Source organism: Eretmochelys imbricata, chromosome 2, assembly GCF_965152235.1.
Source record: "Eretmochelys imbricata isolate rEreImb1 chromosome 2, rEreImb1.hap1, whole genome shotgun sequence".
In the NCBI taxonomy this organism is placed as follows: Eukaryota; Metazoa; Chordata; order Testudines; family Cheloniidae; genus Eretmochelys; species Eretmochelys imbricata.
This window is the reverse complement of record NC_135573.1, coordinates 180,306,345-180,323,624: the sequence shown is the minus strand read 5'-3', so window position 1 is coordinate 180,323,624 and position 17,280 is coordinate 180,306,345.

Below are 17,280 nucleotides of genomic sequence, written 5' to 3'. Positions count from 1 at the left end.
TTAAGCGAGTGACCCCTTTAAGTAAGTGTGTGTTTCATGCCACCATTGCCATTTTAAAGACTTGTCATTAACTCCAAACTACTTTAGGGTCAAGTTGCTTCTAAGAAATACAGAATTTATAGCCTTAACATCTAATTAGGTTTTAAATGGCAGCCAGAAGAGAACGCTGCAGTAATGTATTTTTTCCATAGCGCTTTGTTCATTCTTTGTCGTTTCATGATAAATTTTATGATTTCCTCTGGTGATAGGAGTTAGGGATGGGGGAAAACTGACCTCCACCATCCTGCGAGGTATGTGACCATTCACTCTCAAAGGGGGAGGTGGGCCTCTTAACAGGAAATATGGAAGCAGAGAATGATTAGGTGTGGGGACGGAAAGGGGAAAGTAACTGCCTTCTTGGATTAGCACTTTTTCCTTGTATGCACATCACTAGTTCCATCCCAACAGAAAACTGATACTGGCAAATTGCCAGCATAACACATTTTCCCACTTTAAACTAGTTTTTTAGTAATCTAACTCCTTGTCTTTGGCGGGATTTTCACTGGTTTAAATAAAAGGAGAATTAGGTCTCATGAATTCCTTGTTTTTAGGGTTTTTTTCTAGAATTTGTTTTTTTTTTTTTTCAGAATCCTACCTTTCATCTCTTTAAGTCTCCTTTTGCTGTGAAGATAGTATCACAATGTAAGCCTGTCAAACCTGTTGTCATATTAAACCAGCCTTGCAGCCAGAAAATATTTCCTGATGAACAAACATAGCAAAGGAAGTATGAATTATACCTCTCCCTTTTATTACCTCCTAACTTCAAAGCTAGTTGAGTTATTTCAAATACTTCTATAATTAAGAATAGTACAGCAGTGTAACAAACAAATACGAAACTGGAGTCGATGTGGCCTTATACCTCCTCTTCCCCTAATATTTTAGCTGAATGGGTTTTGTCTTACCAGTTCTCCAGGACTTTCCTGTCTCATTCTATGCTGGGAGGAGATTAGAGTTTTGCATGCTCTGTCATCAATACCATTTCTTTACTTTATGTCCCTAGCTTCGTATCTCTTGTAGCTGTAGCATTAGACCTTCAATCCATCCATTCTAGAAGACTGCAAATGGTCCCTTTGTTTAACCATTGCGTAAATTGCTTGGCATGAGGTGCTGGTGTAAGGCTTGCATCTTCCTACTGGAGACTCAGTAGATTCCTTTGCCACATCCAGCCTCTTAAAGACCTGGGAAATAGAAACTTCCAGATCTAAGACAGAGGATCTGTTCCAGTAAAGCACTTAAGCATGTGAGTAGTACCATTGACGTCAGCGAGGTCAATGGAATTTTGTACATGCATCAAAAATTAAGCTTGTGCTTTAAATGCTTTGCTGGGGGAAGACCTAAATTTAGATTGGGGTCTCCAGCTTGTGTTACAATTATTTAATGCAAAACACGTGCACGGTATGGGTCTGATCCGGATTTCTTTTATTCTTTTGGGAGCTTGGGGTAGGAAGGGTACCCTCATGTTCTGCAAAAATGATCTCCAGTTTTTCCGCCTCAAAACTAGGCCAAAGTTCCCATAGTTTTGATCATATTTCCCCTCTGCCCCCTGCATCACCCAGCATCCTTGTATGTGAACAGCATAATAGGTGAACCTAGCTGGAACTGTCGGAACTCACTTGGATGCTCTCCTAATTATGTAGTTATGGGATGCCATCTTTCAGGTATGCATTCCTTTTTTTAAATGACTCAGCATTACTCATTTGTACTTTGTCATTCATCAAGCAGCAGGAGACCATTATCTGTGACTGTGTTCTATTCCATTGCTATTGCTCTGCATTTCACCTCCTCTAAAATGAATCTCTAGAATACAATAAACATTGATATATCAATAAAGAATTAAATACCCTGCTGAGGCTTTGTTTAAAGAGCAAGATATTGAATGTCACCTTGGTGGAGTGAAAAACAAAAAGGATAATGATAAATTTCTCTGGCACTTAAGTCTTCTCAGATGAAAGGCTTACACTGTAGAATTAAATCTTATTAATATATTAGTCTAAGAACCAGGTGGCTAAGACTTCATAGATCAGAAAAAGCATTACAAATGATAACTCAGATGTAGCACGTGCCTATTTCAAAAACAATTCAAGTAGATTAATGTTTCTATATGGTGTTTCTAAAGAAGCTCCAATTTATGGATATTACTTGGTAAATTAGAAAAAAGGAAAATATATCCTTTTACTTATTAGGATAAATCCAGTTCCTAGAAGGTATTTCTCACAGCTTTCCAAAATATTTCTCTTGTCTGTCCTATTGCTAACACTCTGATCTGCATTAGAGGAGGGATGAGATTTGTGGTTGAGGTGCAGGACCTGGACTCTGAGAGATCCAGACGTAGACCCATAGCATCTGCTGCAAACTCCAGACTCTTTAACCTCAGAAAGGATGTGTGGTTTTTTGGGTGGTTGGTTTGGTGGTTTTTTTTTTTTTTTTTTTTTGCATTTACCAACCCACAACCCTAATTTTTACTAAGCAGACTTCAGAAGCCGCTGATACTGTGCTCCAATCAAGATATTGTCTAAGTGAGCATTCTTACCCCCTGCACCCTAAGCAGTTGAACATGTGGTTTCATTGCTGTAGTGAAAACCCCTGGAGGTAACACACAGATTGAATACCATCACTGCTACTACTGCATGTATCCATTCGAGAACTGGAGAAACCTTTTATTATTTGAGAGCATAGGGAGACTGAGCTTTACTTGGATCCAGTTTTGCCTGCATTTCCCCTTTAAATACAGTGACATTTACATCCACACAAAATAGCAGCGTAATTATAAACTAGTTCAGCAACTTTAGATGTAAAATGGGGTTGTGTCCCCCTGTGGATCCAGGGGCTGTAGAAATGAGTATACCCAACCCCTGTTATACCTCTACCACTCTATTCATCTTCTACCATTGGTATTGCCCCCTAGTCACTGAATTCCTTTCCCATCCTTGTTTACCAAGTCACCACCTTCTCCAAATTCCAGAACATCCTCGTCCATGAAATGAACATGAATTAAAATAGAAATTAACTCAAACTTGCTCCTTCATCCTCTGGGCTTCTTGGTGTATCTGGTTTTCTCCATTACTTTTCTTAGATTGAAAGCTCTTTGGGACAGGCCAAATTTTGTGTCCTTTCCAGCACTGAACACATCATGTGAGCTTTGATTATTATTTACTATCTAGGGCTAGAGACTGGAGAGCTTCACAGATTTCCTCCTCTAGTGCCCAGGAGATATCTCCCTCTAAGTTTCATGGGTGAAGGGGCAACTCATTACACTGGGTTTGAACTGAAGTACAATTTTAGCCTCTCAGATGGACAGTGGGGAGGGTCTTTCAGTCTTTCTCCAGGTTGCTTGCAGTGTAGAAGCTGTCCAGTGGTCGCCAGCAACTGATATATTGGGAGTAATTTGAGTGACTGGAAAGTGGCTATTTCAACAGGTTTGAGATGGCATAAACCTTGTATCTTGCAAACCTAGGTTTAAAAGTTCTAACGCTCTGGAATTGGAGAAGAGTCCTGCCATGGTCTGCGGAAGGTCTTGTCACTGAAGAGAACCACTTTGGGGTCTAGAACTTGGGCTTGCTTGAGAGAATCCTTTTTGCCTGGCTTTTTGGGTAACCATCATTTTAGATATGTTCCCTTTTTGCTCAGTAAGATCCAAGGTCTCCAGTTTGAAGAGGTCCATAGGTTTTTGGCAAGGCTTTATTTGCTTCCCTTGTCAGTTGTAGCATGTGGTTTGCTTGCACACTGATCGTAAAATATCCTGCTGTCTGGGCAGACCTTACTGACCACTTGATAAAGGAGAAAACTGCCTCTGTTTGGGGCTTCTGCTAATAAGTCCTATTTATCAGACTTTTTTCTAACTCCAGGTTTCCCATATCCTCTGCTGGGTTAGATGAAGGAAGCTTTCCATTGGACTATTTCAGTACCCACTTCTGCTCCTCAAGTTTCATCTCTTGTGGTTGAGGAGTATCTTCCTGCTCCTCAGAAAATGAACAGAGGTTTCTTCCAAATTTGGGAACTTGGGATGACCAAGGTTAGAGATTCCCAGTAACCATTAGATGCTTTAACTTGCGGTTTGCTGAAAATGGTGCATAGCAGCTTAAAGATGGAAACTGCCCCCCTTCGCACTTGGTCAGAGCCCAGTATTTGCACAGTGGAATAGAGCCCTCTTCAAGCAAGCATTCCGCCCACTAAAAGTACTCTGTGCTGACCATCTCTCTCATTGCTAAGAGCTTAGCTATATGGGAAGGCCATGAGGTAGGCTCAGAAAGGCAATTTTAATCTTAGGAGGAGATTGCTCCATAGACAACAGTTGAGGTGATAGAAGTTGGAAAATTAGAGCTCTCCAGGCAGGATGGGAAGGCTTGTGGCTGTAGAGACCCTCAAACCATGTAAAGAAATCTTTCAGCGAGGGAAAGGTACAGTCCAGAGTGCCTGCAGTAATGAAAGTGTCACAGATCTCTAATAGGTGAAAGTCTCCTACCAAAGAACTATGGTGGGAACCAGTGAGGTAAGGTGTTCAGAGGAAAATTTAGCTGCCAAACTCTAACAAGCCTCTACTGAGCATGTCACAGGTGCTGACTTTTGTTTTTGCCGGTGGGTGCTCCTCTCTACCGCCTGTGTGAGCGGTGGGCAGGGCGTCAGGGGAAGAGGCTTAGTGGGGGCAGGGCCTTGGTGTATGGAGCAGTGGGCAGGACCTTGGGGGAAGAGGTTGAGCAGAGGCAGGGCCTCAGGGCAGAGCAGCAGGTGGGGCCTCAGGGGGCAGGACCACGGGCTGGACACCAGGGCCCATGGTCCGGGTACTAGGGCTCAAAAGATTAATCCATTTTTTCAGTGGGTGCTTGAGCCCCAGAGCATCCACGGAGTCAGCACCTATGAAGCATGTGCAAACAGATTATCCAGAGACTTACCATTTGGCCAAATTTGGGTGAATTTTCCTGGAGGCAGCAAAAGGCTCATTGCTGAAACCAGGGTGACACCTTGCCTCTCAAATCTCAAGTCTGTGTTCCAGTGCATGGAGCCACTATAGCTCCTTAATGAAAGAAAAAGTTGTAAGAATTTTTAACAGGGACAAAATAATGTATTTCCCCCCAATATCATTCTTGGAAATGGCTGAACTGTTTTTGCTGAAACTTTCCACACAAAAAATCAGTCTGAGGTAGACAACCAGAATGGGAGATTTCAGCCCAAATGGTTTAATTTTGGCAAAGTTATAAGCAACTGAAAACAGGGTCTTCTAATGCAAAATGTCAACCATCTTAACAACAGCTGTTGCTACCTGCTCTACCTATTATAGATTTATCCTGATGTAAGATATGCTAACCCCTAGGAGCATCTCACCATGTGCTATGACACTACATAGTTAAGTGTGGGATGCCATCCATAGCCTGATTTGGTTTTTTTTGTGTTTTAAACTGTCTGAGTTCCTTGATTTTTATGTTTTAAAAAACATATTGAGTTAAATGACAATTCAACCACTTAGTCAAAAATGTTCATTAAAAAATGATTTTCCGGATTGGCAAAAGTTTGGAGCAAGTGTTTTGATATTAGATGTGGTTCAAAAATTTTGCACAAAATATTTCTCAACTGAAAAAGGCCTTTTATTCACCCAAAATGGAACTTTTCACAAAAATAGGGTGACACTGTTGAAATCTTTCATTTTCTGCAACATTTTTATCAATTTTTTAAATTAAAATTATGTTTGAAATTGTTGTGGAACATTTTGGTTTACTAAAAATGCTGGCTCTGATAAGGAAAAAAATTTTATGTGATCCCAATAAACAATTTGATTCAGAAGTGTCAATAAAAATGTCATGGAACCTTTCTAGAAAAACAGAAGAGGGCTCCCTTTCACACCCTGCAAAAGAAAGTTAAAAAATTTCTTTGAAACTTTTCCCTTCTTTCAGCCGGTTCTAGTTGATGTAAATATTTGTCTCACTCTTTTCAAACACCCTTAGTACTTCTCTTGTAAACATGAAGCCTGATTCTGCAAGATGCCAGCTGTTTCCTCTCCCCTGACATGCTGAGAAACCCCAATTATCACTGAAATCAAAGGGAGTGGAGTACTCACCACCACCACCCAGGAAACTTTCAACACCTTGGAAAGTCAATCCCAAAAATATTTACATTGGTTCCTCTGTGAACCATTAGCAATTTGGCAAGACAGTTCTACAGGGATGTTCAACTTGAGGGCAGAACCTACCCTCTGGTATAGACTTCAACAGAAAAATTACAGGAGAAAGCTCTGTGTCAGCCAGAAGTTTGTCTCTCTCACCAACAGAAGTTGGTCCAATAAAATATATGACTTCACCCATCTTGTCTCTCTAATATCCTGGGACTGACATGGCTACAATAACACTGCAAACACAGGCGACAACAAGACTCCCTACGAAATTTACAATATGCTTTCATTTACATCAGAACTTGAAAATTTGTGCCACCCTATCCAAACCAGTGAGGATAAAAGATTACACTCACAAGAGAATTCTCTCATCCCCCCAATCTCTGCCCCCAAACTCAAAGACAATGGAGAAGTTTTGTCTTTTAGCAGAATTCACCTTTTAAAACCACAGTTTGCTCCATATGTGGCACTAAGGCAGACTAAGGAAAGCTCAGCTGGGGGTTCCTGCCCACAATCTCATCTACTGGCATGTGCTGCTTTGTATCTCAAACATAACCACTTCAGGCCAGATTCTGCCACTCTTCCTCATGTTAAGTAGTACATTACTCTGTAAGTAATTCTATTATCTTCAGAGGAACCACTTGCACAGTAGGCTACTACCCAGTGAAAGTAAGGGTGGCTGAATCTGGTCTCTGGTGTGTAATGCTTAGAACAAGTCATAAGGACACACACGGTCTGATTTTGAATTCTGTGTGCATCTGAGTTTCCTATTGATTTCAGTCGGGATTTTGGGGTATACAAGGATGCAGGATTGGGCCAACAATGTCAATTACAAGTGTATACCTCAGTCAACATCTTTCATAAAAAAATGCTAACAGGAAAAAAAGAAATGATAAACCCACTCATATTCCGTCACTTGCCATCCTGAAATGAGCTCTGTGCAGATGGACCCCTGTGCCTATGTGAAGCCCTGTTGCCTGCTGTTAACGATATAAGCCACCACAGGGAATTTCTGCCGTACATAGCAGCTGGGGGCCACGTGCTGCCCCTTTACAAAAAGGGAGCAATAGTGCTGCCTCCCCAACCCACACTGTCTTGCATCTGCAGCTGGTGCTTGAAACAATGTGTGGCTGGCAGCACTCCCTCCCCTGCAACCAACGCCATTCAGAAATCACTGCGACTGACACAGCATCTTTCTACAGGCTGAAAAAATTCCACACTTTGATCAACTTTGACAGATCTTTGCGGAGATGTATGTGAACTCTGAATAAGAGCCTACAACAAAGTGTCTGGGTTGCATGAGTCTGATACCTATAATATGGTAAATATCATTCCCACTCTGAAGTTCCCTATTTAGGATAAAGACTGTATCCACCTAATTACGACTATCTGCTCAGCTTTGACAACTGGGTACCTGATACTGGGTTTTGGTGTCTTATTAACCACAAGCTCCCCTCCCCTGCCAATTTGTTTTTGTTGTGATCATGTATGTATGCCTTCCTCTCTGAGTGCCCTATCTTTGTGTGTCTTGTGTATGGGCCCACTCTGGTGAGGTGCTCAGGGCCTTCAATTCCTCTTGAAGTAAGCTGGGGATGTGAGTTAAGGGTGCTCATCGCTTTGCAGCATCAGGTCTTACGAATCATATTATAGTCACTCTTCAGTACCTTAATTCCCCCTATCACTGTATAAATTCAGGCATTTGCTGCAGGGCTGAAATTCAGTCTAGGTGAATCATGTACAAAGATAATAGCGTAACAAACTGGCTAGTGCGTATGAGAGCCACTGCTCTTTGATGGATGGAATATGCACTGATGATCTTTGTGTCATTGGCCATCTATTACTAACCTATAAACATTCTCTATTAGTGTAAGTGGTAGGATGAAGCCAAAGTATCTGGGTTTTGTCCTTGCTGCTGCTGAGAAGTTTGTGTCAATGGTGGGCAGAAAAATGACAAACACAAAGTTCTAGAAGGCCAGAGATTTGTAACAATTTGTGCACTAATATTATCTATTTACTATTTGTTTTAGCACAAATCTTAATAAAAAATAATAAATTTTTAGGGTGGGAATAAACATTTAATGCCCTGTCTCAGGGGGACATTGTACAGCTGCCATGTCACAAAAGCTCATGTAAGGCAGTGGTGACTGATTTTTATTTTTTTCATGGCTCTTCTGGTCTTGGAAAGACTTCTCCAGAATAGATGATACATAGGTATATATAAGTAGACTTTTGGAGTTCTGAATGTGACCTCATAAGCAATGTTACATGCAGTAATTATTAAAAAATGTGACATCTTATGTAATTAGGATCCTTATTTGAATTGTGAACTCCTTACTTCAGTTAGTCTCTTGTGACTAAGTATTACTCAAAATGAATAATGACTGAGGACTATGGATTTAAGACTGTAAGCTCCTCAGGGCTGTATCTTGTACAACACCAAGCACTCAGTAACTTAGCATCACGATCTGGATAGTAATTATATCATTACATAACTGTATCATCATCATCGTGGTGTCATTACAATTAATGGCATCATGCTTTAACAGAGGTAGGTCAGGTGTTCTTTTATTATTGTCAAATATGGAGGGTATCTTTTTGAAGGACATCGGTACATCTTTATGGCTTTATTTTGGCAAACCTCTCATTGACTTGAACGAGAGAACGATCAGATTCCTAAAAAGTACTTTTCCTGACATCTTTGGGACTTGTTCAAATGTCTTTAAATACGAAGCTTGACCTGACTACATCAAATAGTTCCTGAAATACTAGAGTCTAAATGGTAGAAGTACTTAGTGAGGCAACCAGTACTTTTGTATCTCTGTAACTATTATGAACTATTATTTATATAGCACCATAAATGTAGATTTTGCTTTAGAAAACAAATAATTAGAAATAATACTTAATTTTACCTCACGGTTTTCATCTGTAGATCTGAACCTTACAAAGGTGGGTGAGCATTGTACAGAGTGGGAGACTGAGGCACGGAGAAGTAGAGACTTGTCTGAGGGTACCCAGCAACTCAAGGAATAAATCCCACTTCTCTTGATTAAAAGTCTTTGTGCCTTAGGTGCTGGATAACAGTACCCCAGAAAACAACATCTCTCCTCCAGAAGATCTTGTCATGTAACACCCATGTAAACAAAAGACCGGGGGACAGTTCAAGTCCAAGTAGACTAGGAGAGAGCATTGAGGAAAGATCAACAAAGGGAGGGGGAGAGAGAGAGAGAGAGAGAGAGTTTTAAGGGGGAATGTGAAGGACAAGTGTTTGAAGGACTAGTTAAAAATGGAGATGGAGATGGCAGGTTGTTCAAGCATAAGGAGCAGAATGAAGACATGATGCCAAGGATGGCAAAAATAAGATGGAATCAGTGAAAAGAGGAGTGGAGAAAAATTACCCCCACCTCTCAGTGAGACTGTTGTATTTATGTTTTATGTGGCTTACATGAGGGTATATCTGATGAGGCAGAGATAGTCATGTTGGAGCTCCCTGGAATTTGGAAGAACATTTTCAATGTGACATGGCCTTCATATTCATGCTTTAATTTAAACAAGAGCCGATACCTGAGAGAAAAAGATAGGAGAACTATACAAACAAATTATTAAACTGAGCCAGTCAGTCAGCTTAGGTAAGCGAACATAGCTCAATTTTGATTCATTGGGAATCCTTCCACTGGTTTTAATGTAAATAGGACCTGGTCCTTAATGAGGGTGTTTCCAGTAATAAGCACGCAACCAAATCTCCTACATACTGTTTCTCTTGACAGGGCTCCAAGGAAAGTTTCTCAAACAAGTTCAAAGTCCATGGGTGTGTGAGTTCACCAAGCTATTTTTATTGGTAGCTCAAGACTTTACATGTAAGAGATCCAGGCTTTCAAGGCTGTGGGTTGGAACATGGGGAAGGTTGCTATTAAAGCATAGTACCTTGTGTAAAATAGTGTTCTGTTTCTAAGTGAGACCTCCTTTATTCCAGAGACTAAAGGCAGTTCCTCAATGAATCTATGACAATTGAGGATCTGACAGCTGAGGATCTGACTCCTACAGAATTGTTCTAGTAATCCTAGATTAGGGGAAATTTTAGTTTCTAATGAACACATTTTTTTCCAAATAGCAGAAACAACAATGAAGAGTCAGAGATGGAAATAAACCAGTTGCAAAACAAATAATAATATCTAGTTCTTATATAGCGCTTTTCATCAGTAGATCTCAAAGCACTCCACAAAGGAGGTCAGTATCATTCTCCTCATTTTAGAGATGGGAAAATTGACACACCGAAGTAATAAATGATATATCAATCCCCACATAGAGACCTGATGTTTCCTTACATATAAGAATAGCAGACAAATTAAGGGTGCAGTTCTGCAGCTTTTACTCGTGAATATTTCCATTGTCTTCATTGAGACTATTCATTTGAATCAGACTGGGTCCTGGAAGTTTAGTAAAAGTAGCAAACAATACATAGTATTCACCGGTAACCGAGGAACTTTTCTAACCCCTGGTTATAAAGCTGAATCCATGGATTAATTTATGTTGATAAAGCCATTGGAACATATAAAGTGCTAAATGCTCAAGTGGTGGTTATCTACCGGTAATCCTAACTGAAGAAAAAACAAAAGATGATTTTTTTAAAATTCAACATTTAAACCTACAGGGTAAACCAGTAGCTAGTACAGTAGTAAGTAATCAATGATATTTCAATAAAAAATGCAAAACTGTAGCTGGAGTAATAATTTTTTCCCCAATGAAATAACCAAATGAACTGAAGGCAGACTTCTGTGAGGTCTACTTATCGTTTTTAGCATTAAACATTAATGAATTATATTGATTTCTGAAATAATAATGTCTGGAAATGATAACAGTATGAAATTCCTTGCAGTGTCTATAAAGTCCATGAAAAGGAGTACTTATGGCACCTTAGAGACTAACCAATTTATTTGAGCATAAGCTTTCGTGAGCTACAGCTCACTTCATGTTGCATCCGATGAAGTGAGCTGTAGCTCACGAAAGCTTATGCTCAAATAAATTGGTTAGTCTCTAAGGTGCCACAAGTACTCCTTTTCTTTTTGCGAATACAGACTAACACGGCTGTTACTCTGAAACCTATAAAGTCCATGGTTCACTGTAAATTAACAGTCTGAATTGCTTGTGCTTTAAAACTCCATCTGCCACAGAGGAATTTCAGCCAAAGACGTCTGAAGGGTGAAATATACATTAATGATAAGGAATGTTTGAGAGACTATTTTCTCAACTGGGAAGTGACAAAGTCCCTCACTGACAGAGCTTTGGGTAGTATCGATGACACAGAGGCCCATTTGTGGATCACTACTTTGTATCAGCAACTGTGTCAGGCCTGACGTACTCTCTACACTTCACACACTGTAGTAATGATATCTATTTAAAAGGTGACATGTAATATACTGTTTGAAATCTAATAACTCACTAATAATTAATAATCTTGCATGCTGTATGTATACAGTATACATTAAGAGTTATGGATATATGCTGGAATTATGACTTAAGTGTGTTTAAATCAGTCATGTCAGGAGACGGTAAACAGGTCTGCCCTAAACAATAAATGTGTTTGCTTCTCTGACCAGCCCAGTCCTAAGGTAAAGAAAACAAAGGTCCATTTACATATTAGATAACAAGTGGAAGAGGAGATAGCAATGATGTCTACACCCATCAGGAGAGAGAAGCTTGGTCTCGGTTTTACCTTTCAAAGAATTTACTGGTGTACAAAGATGGGGTCTGAACCTCAAGTGATAAGCGACTGAATCAACTGATAGTAGAAAGTATTACTGAATTATAAAAGTTTGAGTGAGGTGTTTTATGAAAACCTGTGATACACTGGTGACTAATACTGTGAAATATATATTAACATTATAAAGGAATTATGGATACTCTCTGACATTAGGCTTTATATTCTGTGTCCAAACACAGAGAGAATGCGGTCTCTCCCAGACAGGAGGGAATATTACTTCTATTTACCTGTCTCCTATGTAAATAAAGCATGGTGGATTCAAAACAATGGAAACCCCATTTACACACAGGAGGATGGGAAGCCCACAGGAAGGGGAAAAACATCATGAGATCATCCTGCCTCTTGAAATGATGTCATTGACCTTTGGAAGCTATAAGCAAAGACAGAAGCCATCTTTGGCATGCATCACTAGACAGACAAAAGGGAACAGAGCTCTTGGAAGCTGAGAAAGATGGATCCTTCAACCAAGGGTGGGCGGGGATTGAAGTCTCTGAAAACTGAGTATAAGTGAGAAATCTGCTTAGGCAAAGATCTTTCACCTAGAAAGACAAGGGAAACCAAGCTTTTGTGCTTCTGTGGCAAGTCCTGACTTGAGAGAAAGTCATCCATGGATGGAAAGATTGGTGAGAAATCTACCCTGAACAAAGACTACATCTTGATAAGTCTTAGCCACTAGAACATGTATTTTGTTTTGTTTTTATTTTATCTTCATTCCTTATATTTGAACTCACCTACTCCTATGTATATCTTAATAAATGTGTTTTATTTTTTACTGTAAACCAACTCAGTACTGTATTTGAAGGTAAGGGAGTATTTACCCCATAAAGTTAGTAAGCTGTAATGTGTTCTTGTCTCTTTAAAGGAGTAACGGACCTCATTGTTACTCTGGGTCGTCCTGGTGAGGGCTGGACACTTATGGGCACACGGTTTTGAGAAAATTCAGGACTGTGTTGGGGTCACCTTGCTGGTTGTAACCAAGGCTGATGGAAGCCAGAATGGGGCTGTAGACAGGCTGTTGGGGTCAGAGCTGCTGAACCAGGGCAGTCTAGGACACAGACACTGGGGGTTTGACCTACATGCTTGTAGGCTGGCAGTGAGGGTCCCAGGCTGGGACCTACCGCAGCAGGGCATTTCAGACACCCAACATTACAGGGGAGGTGGTGACACAGTCTGGATTGCCCCTCAAAGTGTGACAGTATCTTATGGCAACAAGGAAGAAGTCACTATGTTTAAGTATTTGGGAGGGGAGGGAAGAAACTGCTAAGAATGTCCGCTCGCCTTAACGTTCTACACCATCCAGAGAGTAACGTAATCATTATATTGTAGCAGACCAACTGATGTATAGGGAACCACCTGCTCCTTCTGACGGTAATCAGCACTACTCAACTGGTTGCCATAAACCCTATCTTTCCACGCTAACAGTCTTCTTCCTTTCATGTTGGAGGGTGGGCCTTGTGCTTTTGGCGGATGTGAGCTCTATTCCAGCTATTGGTGCTGAGTTCCAAGTAGTTTGGCTTGTCATGAGGCAAGTTCAGAACTTGTGCTTGTCTTGTTGTGAGACAAGTTCAGCACTTGCTATATGACTTCTCAGACTGAGGATAATCCTACCAGAGGCGAAGATTGACAAGTGTCTACTGTGGTCATTGCATATTAGGAAGTCCTGACCAAGGTGCAGAGAAGAGCTACTTCTGCTTATATTTCACACAGCCTGAGTTCATTATGTCAAGTGACACTTGACTTGACCACCCAATCAATGCTACCCCAACCCCTTTGCCCCAGCCCGGACAGCCTAACTAACACAGCCTATGGTGACAGGGAGATTCTTTTAGTTGTCTTAATGAAAACCTTGTTTGTCAGTTGCCAAATTTTTCTAGTGGTTCAAGTGCTGCTGGAGGTGATGTTGGGTTTATTCATCAGAAACACTTCTTTTAATGTCCCTTTTCTATAGAAATACAAATGTTTCAGTTAATCAATAAACCCTCCTCCCCCAGTTTCCTTCTTTTTGTTATATAACAGGTCTCTGGAGCAAAACACACTTCCAGTGCCATTCCATGTGTAGCTGGAGTGAATCCTGCTTCCACTGAAGTCAACAGGATTTTTGCTTGGCAGTGGAGCCAAGATTTCATGTCCCTGGTCCAAAGGAATAACGGGACTCAAAAGGAGACTGCGATAGTCTGACACAGAGGAATGCAGCAGCAAAATAATTAATTATCTCCATCCCAATTTTAGGTTTCTTGAGGCCCCCCATAAAAGGGACACCTATTGGGAAGGACGGGTTTGTATAAGGCTTCTTCTTCAACAGCCCAGTGACAACTGCCTATAGTCAATGGTTATTTGAAGAAAGTGGTGTATGGGCAGTGACTGGTGCCAAACCAGTACTGCTCACAGCCAGTGTAACTTTGCTGCTATCACATAGTCAATTGGCCCTCAGGTGGGGATTTGAATAGATGGCACTGAAAACTGAAGGATACAACAAGACCTTCTGTTGAGCAAAAATTATGACTCCTTTTAACCCATCATCATGCAAAGGACTGTTTGGTTGAGGCTATGTCACATGTTATATTCCAAAGATCAGGACCTTGGAACACAGATTCATAGAATTTAAGACCAGAAGGGATCATTATGATCATCTAGTCTCACTTCCTGCGTTTAAGTGAGGCCAAAGAACCGCACTGAACAATTTCTGCATCAAGCCCATAACTTCCATTTGAGCTATAGCATACCATTTTAAGATATCCAGTCTCGATTGAAAGACTTCAAGTGATGGAGTATCTATCACATTCCTAGGTGAAAAGAAAAGGAGTAATTGTGGCACCTTAGAGACTAACAAATTTATCTGACCATAAGCTTTCGTGAGCAACAGCTCACTTCATCGGATGCATTCAGTACGGCTGCTACTCTGATTCCTAGGTGAGTTGTTCCAATGGTTAATTACTAGAACTGCCTGGGAACTGAAATTTCCTTCCTGTGGAAAATTTCACATTTCTGGGGGGGGAAAATATTCTGAATCAGAACAAAATCAGAAATGCAAAATTTTCTATGGGAATTAAATTTTTGAAAACTTCTGAACTGACTGGGCAGCCAGGGAACTTGGTTCCCCATCTGCCCAGCCAGTTGCCAGCCTGATGGGCTGGTTTCCTAGCTGTCTTGCTTGCCAGCTGGGGAGCCAGGGAGCCCACCCATGCACCCACCAAGCCGGCAGTCCAGGGAGCTGCTGACCTAGCCACCAAAGGAGCCTGGGACGACAGCTGCCTGACTCCCAGGTAGCCTGGGGAGCTGGTTAACCATGGAACAGGCAGTCCTCCTCCCTGGGCTGCCTGTCAAGATGGAAGTGGGGGAATCTCAGGAAGCCAGCTATCTGGGGAGCCTGGTAGGCTTCTGGAGAGCTGGAAATCCCAGGGAGCCCAGCAGCCCCCCAGGTGAGGACCTGGGGCATGCTGCCAGGAAATATGATTTCCATCAAAAGGTTTGATAGAATTAACACATTCCCACAGGACTGTGATCAGATCAACATTTAACCTTTTCAGGTTAGATTCAGAAGGGAAAATTAAGTGCCTGTCTCCAACTGGGATTCACAGCTGTGAACCCTTTCCTGGAGTTAGGGCTGACCTGGCTTAGGTGCATTTCTCAAGATAAATGAGAAGGTGGTAGTCCCCTTATAACTTTTAGCCCACTGGTTAGAGCACTTACTCAGGCTGTAGGAGACCCAAGTTGAATTCCACTGTCTTTTCATTATTGGCCAATTGTGTCCCAGATCAGTCTTTCCATGATTGAGCTCAGGATTATTGTCAGGCTAGCCAACTTATAGTTTCCTGAGTCATTGAAATGTTGGTACAATATTAGCTTTCTTCTAATCCTCTGGAACGTCCCCATTTCTCCAAGATTAGTTAAAAATCAACACTATTGGTTCAGAGTTCTCTGCAGCCAATTCTTTTAACTTGCACCAAAAGGAGTAGTATCTGCTTTTTCATATTTAAAACGTTTAATAATTGCTGCTTAACATCTTCCCTAGTTACTGATGAAACAGAAACAATTTCATGTTGATGACAAGGGTTGTTTTCCTCTCGGAGTTGCTCCAATCAACAGTCTTTTATTTTTAAATACAGTGGGCCCAATTCTGCCCACAGATGCATAGGCACAACTTGCATTGATTTCAGTACTTAGTTACTTCTTTAATCAGTTTGTTTAGCACTTATTCAATCTATTGTAGAAATCTACCATTATAAAAATGAGAATTTTCTACACTAAGGTAATAGCTCCTGGGGCTCTTATCCCAGTATTATTGCAGTGCAGAGAACACTCTTTTAAATTGTTCTAATCTGCGCTTTGCAGAATTAGGCCCAGTGTGACTTTTGATGCATTGGAAGCTGTTCTCCCGGTTTGGAATTCACTATATTTATGGAATCATTTAATCACTTGAATAAGCACTTCTTGCACTGAAAAACCAAGCTACTAATTTGCTACATTTCTTGTAAATTCAAACAGGAAACAAATGTATAAGGTCATGTAAAATACACAATACAGTACTCATTGCAAACGTAAAAGCACTGGTGCATAAGTGACAGGTTTCAGAGTAACAGCCGTGTTAGTCTGTATTCGCAAAAAGAAAAGGAGTACTTGTGGCACCTTAGAGACTAACCAATTTATTTGAGCATGAGCTTTCGTGAGCTACAGCTCACTTCATCGGATGCATACAGTTTCCACGGTATGCATCCGATGAAGTGAGCTGTAGCTCACGAAAGCTCATGCTCAAATAAATTGGTTAGTCTCTAAGGTGCCACAAGTACTCCTTTTCTTGGTGCATAAGTGAAACCCAAGGGCCCAGTGCAGCCAGCTCTTCCCTCAAATGTTAAATCTCCTTTCCCTGCACCTTTGGTGAGAGGTTGAAGCTGATCAAAATGCTTTCTGTTTTGGTGTACTAAAATTCTTTACATTAATCTACCATTGGTGATGCAAGAACAAACTACTATTATGGCTGTGTACATTTATTTATTTTATTAGGTGTGTCCTAAAGGGCCAGTAGTCACTTCTGATGTTTATATTAAATATTTATTTGTATTATGCCATTTTAATCTAGCTGTGCACATACCTGGCATCCATAAACATATGTTGCTCTTTTCTTTATTTTTCTGCCCCTGTTCCTTCCAATTAGTTTTACACCCACTTGTGATGCCACAGACTGTAAACTCTTTGGGGCAGAGACAATCTTTTTTGGGGTTGGCACAGCATGCAGCACAATGGGATCTGGGATTCTGCTTGGCGGAAGATGGAAAGTTACACATATAAGGTGCCACTGTAGCTCTCCTATGTTGCAAAGAATGGACATACCACCCCAGGTTAAAGGTTTACCCAGCCCCTGGAAAATGTGCTGATTTCCAACAAG